Here is a 7,074-nt window from a genome sequence, read left to right on the forward strand (position 1 = left end):
ATTAGTCCTCCTCCATGAGATTCCTGCAAAAGCAACAAACGTAGGGAAGACTCGGGGATGCAAAGCTTGTTAGCTCTCATAAGATATCCATCTTTGATGTAATAGCATTCCCAAGATGTATACTTCAAACACTTGGCATAAGGAGTAGAAAAAGTTGGGTCATGCTCATACAAGTCTTTTATGTGCTCAAAGCCAATAACATCCAATTCAAGTTGAATGACAAGCATGCATATGCGGGAAAGAGCGTCTGCCACAACAATTTTCCTTACCTTTGATGTACTTGATGACATAAGGAAAATACTCAATGAATTCACTCCACTTAACACGACGCTTGTTCAACTTGGTTTAACCCTTAAGGTATTTAAGCGTTTCATGATCGGTATGAATGATAAATTCATGAGGGCGAAGATTGTGTTCCCATTCATGCAAAACTCGCACGAAAGCATATAACTCTTTGTCATAGACGGGGTAATTGAGTTGCGCTCCGGAAAGTTTATCACTGAAGCAAGCTATGGGGCGCTTCTCTTGCGTTAACACACCTCCTATGCCATTGACACTAGCATCACAATGAATCTCAAAGGGCTTGTCAAAGTTGGGTAATGCAAGCACGGGAGCATGAGTAAGCAAATTCTTAAGCTCAATGAAAGCGGTATCTTGGGATGGTCCCCAAACAAAAGGCGCATTTTTCTTGCTCAAAGCATGCAAAGGTGAAGCAATGGTGCTAAAGTCCTTCACAAATCTACGGTAGAAACCGGCTAAACCAAGGAAGCTACGCACTTGATGCAAGTTGGTTGGTTGTGGCCAAGTTTTAATAGCATTGATCTTGGAGTCATCAACATGAACACCCTTAGAGGAAACAACAAAACCCAAGAAAACGAGCTTATCAATGCCAAAAAGGCACTTTTCCATGTTAGCATAGAGACGCTCTTTTCGAAGAGTTTGCAAAACGGGTCAGACATGGGTGACATGATCTTTAAGAGATTTGCTATAAATAAGGATATCATCGAAGTAGACCACAACAAACTCACCAATGTAAGGGCGAAAGACATAATTCATAAGACGCATAAAAGTACCCGGTGCTTCCGATAGACCCATAGGCATGACTAACCGCTCATACAAACCAAACTTTGTTTTGAAAGCGGTTTTCCATTCATCACCCTCTTGTATGCGTATTTGATAGTGACCACTTTTAAGATCAATTTTTGATAAGATAGTGGCCCCACTAAGTTCATCAAGCATATCATCAAGGCGTGGAATGGGATACCTATAGCAAACGGTGATAGCATTGATAGGTCTACAATCGAAGCACATGTGAAAGCTACCATCTCTTTTTGGCACAAGAATGACCGGAACGTCACAAGGACTCAAACTTTCGCGCACATGTCCATGGTCTATGAGATTCTTTACTTGCCTTTGTATTTCTTTGGTTTCTTCGGGGTTGGGGTCGATGCGGTGCTCGATGCCTCGTAGTGGAGGTAGTCCCGGAGGTAGGTCGTCGGGGAAAACATCTTAGAATTCCTGGAAAAGAGAAGACAACACTAAAGGTAGAGCGTGAGAGGTGTTAGCTTTTGGAGCGTCGTCCTTGCACAAAAGGACATAGTGTAGGACACTAGATGGGTTCTCACACACTCCTCTTATCTCACTTTTGGTGGCAAATAGAACTAAGTTCTTCTTTTCGCTCATCGTGGAGGCCCTAGATTTGGGCTTGTGGCGCTCACTCTCTTTTTGGTGGTTCGCTCTCTTACCATTCTCTCCATGATGGGTGGCTTTCTTGTCGGTGATCACTTGGCTTGGAGACATAGGGCGAAGTACGTACTCCTTTCCTTTCATCTTGAAGATGTAGTGGTTCGTTCGGCTGTTGTGGATGACACATCTATCAAATTGCCATGGGCTTCCAAGAAGAAGGTGGCAAACGGTCATTGGAACGACATCACACTCCAAAGTGTCTTTGTAGGCGCCAATTTTGAAGGAGACTTGTACTCGATGCTTGACTTGGATAGTGCCGGAGTCGCTAAGCCATTGAACTTTGTAGGGATGTGGGTGCTTCATATTGGGCAATTGGAGCTTGGAGAAAGTTCTTCACTTGCGAGGTTATGACAACTCCCTCCATCGATTATGACCTTGACGGACCTTCCATTGATGCCGGCCTTGGTATGGAATATGTGGCATCTTTGGTCTTCTTCTTGGTGATGTTGAAGAGTCAAGACCATGGAGCCAACTAGAGCGGGACATGAATCTTCATCGCAAAAGACTTGTTCCTCTTCATCGTTCACTTGCGGGTGCATGGCAACTTGCTCAAGTGCTTCCATTTCTCCTTCGCTCATGGAGTCATATGTACCATCGTCATTGAGGATCATGGTTTGCTTGTTGGTACACTCAAAGGACTTGTGGCCTCGGCCTCCGCATGTGAAGCATTTGAAGGAACTTGTCTTGACGGTCTCATCGGTTGGGGTAGATTATGATGAAGCTCTCGGCTTGAAGTTGCTCGTTGTAGGAGGATGACTTGGGGTTGACGGAGCTTTCTTGTAGCTCGACTTGTCAACGTTGCTTGTAGAAGGCTTGGTAGACGGTGTTGGAGTCGTTGAAGCTTGTGTGTTGGATAAGCCATATGACTTGGATGAGAACTTGGCATACTTGAAGTCATCTTGCACTTGACGTTCCGCTTTGCTAGCTTGATGCACTAGCTCGATGAAGTTCGAGTATGGTTGGAAGTCGGCGATCTTCTTGATGGGATGATTGAGTCCATTCAAGAAACGTGCCATAGTTTGCTCATCATCTTCCACGACACTGGCTCGTATCATTGCAATCTCCATCTCCTTGTAGTACTCTTCAACGCTCTTGGTTCCTTGTTTGAGTAGTTGGAGTTTCTTGAAGCGGTCGTGGTTGTAGTTGGTAGGCACGAAGCGTGCTCTCATGGTATCCTTCATTTGCGCCCAAGTAGTGATGGGTGGTTCACCTCTTGCCTCACGGCGCTCGATGACTTGTTCCCACCAAATGAGGACATAGTCTTGGAACTCAAGGGATGCCATCGCGATCTTCTTCTCTTCTTCATAGTTGTGCAAGCGGAAGATTTTGTCGACCTTCAATGCCCATGAAAGGTACTCTTCGGGATCGTTGCTTCCATTGAACTTGGGCATGGTGAACTTTAGCTTGCCATAGCGTTGCTCTTCATTGTGTTCGGGTCGAGGATGATGACGCCCATGATGTTGAGGATTGTCAAACTCGTGTTGCTCTTGGCAAGGAGGGTTGTCGACCTCATGTTGCTCTTGTCGTGGAGGATTTCCATTGTCTTCATGCTCTTGGTGAACTTGATGTTCTTGGCGAGCTTGTGGAGGAACTTGTCGAGCTTGACGTTGCATGCGAGCTTGATATCTTCGTTCGTGAATTTCTTTGCGAAGTGCTTCTTCATGTTCACGATCTTGTCGGCCTCGGTTGGCTACGGCTTGACTTGAATCTTAGAGGGCTTGTTGCACCTCAAGTGCTTGAGCATCTCGCAATTGTTGGTCTTGACGTTGTGCCTCGGCATCTTGTGCTTCTTGGTGTAGACGCGCTCGCTCTTCCTCTTCGTGTTGGCGTTGTCGTTGCCGTTCTCATGCTTGCGCAAAGGTAGCTTGGTTTTGACGGTGTCGGTGCTCTTAAGAGTCGTTGTCGCGTAGAGGATTGAGGCTTGCTTGACGATCGTTGCACGCGGAATGGCGAAGAGTGTTCGATGTCGGTGTACTTGAGCCGGAGAGGGTGAACTCGGAGTGTCGACTTGAGCGGCTCCGTCTTGATGAGGATGAAGTGGAAGAAGAGCGGTTGAGCAACAAAGCACGGATCTCATCCATTCTTGCATTGTTCTCTTGCTTGTGATCGTAGAGCTTGTGGTCGAAGTAGTCTCTTGTACGTTGCTCGGAGAGTCGCAAGTCGGTGGCGAGGTTGTCGATGCGTTCACTCATTGCTTGTTGCTCTTGATGAAAAGCACGTTGTGCACCAAAGAGGTGACTCTTGGTGACGTAGGAGTTCATGTCGTCGTCTTGCCCGATGAAGAGTGGGTTGGTAGAAGTACTTGGCCTATCCATCATTCCAAGGAAAATATGTGAGTGGTAGAAAGAGAAGAACGCATACCAAATATACCTTGACCAAAGTTGAAGGTGGATCAATGATCACTCCAATGTGGAACAAGGAAATAGCACAATTGGTACCAATTCTTGTCGGTTTCTCACACCTACACAAGTAAAAGCTTATGGTGGAGCTTGGTTAGGATGGTGGCACAAAATTTGATGCAATTGTTAGTGAGCTTCAATAATGTTGGAAAAGATTCGCAAGTTTGCAATGCAACAAGTAGGCCAAGCAATATAAGGTACACGGAAACACACACGCAAAGAGATAAGTGGGGTCGTGCAACCAAGGAGGAGCCAAAATGTGGAGTCCACAAAAATGCTCTTGTTGCACAACACTAGAGAGACGCTAGCACGATTGCACAATAGGCGGATACGAAGGCTTGTGCACAACCTACTAAGCAAAAATGCAACGACTTCTATCCCAAGTATGCTCTATGTATGGTGTTCCGATGATATGATCCAAGATGATCTAGTATGACAATCTTAATGTTGTATGATGTTATGGTTCTTGCTTAAAAGTTTTTTGCTTATCTTTCCCTTTTGCTTAAAAGCTTGTTTGGCTCTTTGTTGTTTGAGCTCTTTTCTCATGCAATGCTTCACGAACCAAGATAGAAATTGTGTAAGCGATGACAACCTTGTGACACAAGAGATGATACCAAGATATGCACCAATGATGTATGTATGCTATGGGAGGTATGATCACTAATGTGCACAAGTCACGTTGCCGGCAATACTCAAAGGCTAGTCTCGATGGGTAAGTGACGCAAAGGAGTAAGGCTATGATGGCTATTAATGTAATGGCAAGAATGATGTATCCAATACCAAGATGAGTTGCCGTTTCTTGGTTCCTTGTCCGTAAGCAAGAACGGATGACAGTGATCAAATGAGTGGCGCGAATACCAATATGATGTTGTCGAGATGACGCATCCGTGGTGAAGATGACCGGCGGTGATGTTGATGTCGAACCGTACCTAAATAGCTGAAATACAATAGGACACGGAACCGCAACTCAAATTCTCAAGACAAAATGGGACAAAATTGTCGGAGTTGGTAGTGTATGTGGTATAAGGTGGTGCTATGCGGAAGTGGCAGTGCTATGCGCAAGTGTAAGTGGGCACCGGGACTAAATTGGGAGAAATATGGATGGAAAACGGGCGGTGGAGAGGAAGTGATGCTGCCAGGGGCCGGATGTCCGGGCTTGATGGCCGGATGTCCGGGCTATCGGGCCGGATGTCCGGGCTTGATGGCCGGATGTCCGGGCTATCGGGCCGGATGTCCGGGCTCTAGATCCGGACGAACTCCGCGTGGAAGGTGGCAAATCTGGGCAAAATTCAGAGGAAATTGTGGATGGAATTTGGGGAAAAGTGGATGGAAAGCTAGATCTACCTGCAACACATGAAATCCGCGGATCAAATCCACCTAAACTTCATCACACCAACAAATCACAAAAAAAAATTGGGGGCTATTTTTGTGGGGAAATTTTCTAATTAGGGACAAAATCAACAAAAACAAGGCTAGAAACACAACGGGGAGGCTCTGAAATCATGATCAATGTGGCTCTAGATACCAAGATGATGTAGGGTAGGAACCCTAGGGGCCGATCTTTCACGAAAGGAGCGGATCCCGTGAAGCGGGGAAACACGAGGGGAAACACGAGAGGATCACTAAACCAACAAGAAATAGTCACACATATGCTAGATCCATGAACACAAAGGAAGATACAAGATCCACTGACAACTAAGGACGATACAAGTAGCACGATCTTCTCCGTGAGGAGGTCTTGATGGTCTTCTCTGTGAGGAGGTCTTGAATCCAAGTGGATCTTCTTTGTAGAGGAGTCGCGGCCTCTCTCGTGGAGTAGATCCGATATGGATGAGCGAAGCTCTATCTCCCAAATTAGCTATCACAACACTAACCCTAAAACGTAGGTAGGAGAAGAGTATATATAGTCTAGGTGGGCGAAGGGGTACACGGGCCTCGGGCCCTTACACTATGCGCAGACAGGGGAGGCCGGACGTCCGGGCATCAGGCTGGATGTCCGGGCGTTCGCGAAAGGCCGGATGTCCGGGCTGGATGTCCGGGCTGGATGTCCGGGCTGGACGGGCCGGATGTCCGGGCTGGCGGGGGTTCCATTTTGTTCTCTGTTGCAGCTTGTCCGGATATCCGGTCCGAGCCGGATGTCTGAGTTGGGGCCGGACGTTCGGGGCCTGTAGATGTCCAGCGGCTGTAGCTGATGTCTCCAGCGGCCAGATGTCCGGGCTCGGGGCCGGATGTCCGGGCCCTGGAGATGCCTTCTTCTCCTTTCGGCGTTCCTCTTCATCCGTGGACTTGGCGGCTTGTCCGTCTTCACGTGCATCTTCGGGAGGGTCCTCTTGGTACCTAATCATGCACAACATCTCAGACTTAGGTAGTAGCCATGTCTCGAGTGTATCATATGCAATATCACTAAGGAGAGGAGTCACCTCGGTCTCGACTGCTCTAGCTCTAGCTTGAGTCATAGGTCCTCTTGGCACTTCGTGAGACGATGGTAGGTCCATGGGGATGACCGTAGGATGCTCCGCATCACCCAGTATGTCGAGTCCCTACACTGATAAGGGCCGGGAAAGAGGGATTGTTTGAAGGTCTTGGGCTGGCTGATGAAGCTTCTTTGAATGGAACTGGTACGCTTGACACTTGGTTACTAGTGCAGTTGCATCCTGGAGAGTGGTGGGCCCGAAGAAACCTTGCCGGAACACTTTGCTGGCAAGGGCTCTTGACCCTATGTGGGAGCCACACATGCCTCCATGTATCTCTGCCAACAGCTCTAGTCCGTCCTCCCGAGGAATGCACTTCAGTTTCACACCGTTCGATCTCCTTCTGTATAGGGCATCATCCACAAACTGGTACATGCTGGACCGACAGCCTACTTTCTCTACCTCTTCCTGTTCCTCGGGGAGTTCCCTTATTTGGAGGAAACAGATGGTGCGCTGCG

The sequence above is a fragment of the Triticum urartu genome, chromosome 1A (genome assembly GCF_056163025.1).
Source record: "Triticum urartu cultivar PI428250 chromosome 1A, HENAU_Tu73, whole genome shotgun sequence".
In the NCBI taxonomy this organism is placed as follows: domain Eukaryota; kingdom Viridiplantae; phylum Streptophyta; class Magnoliopsida; order Poales; family Poaceae; genus Triticum; species Triticum urartu.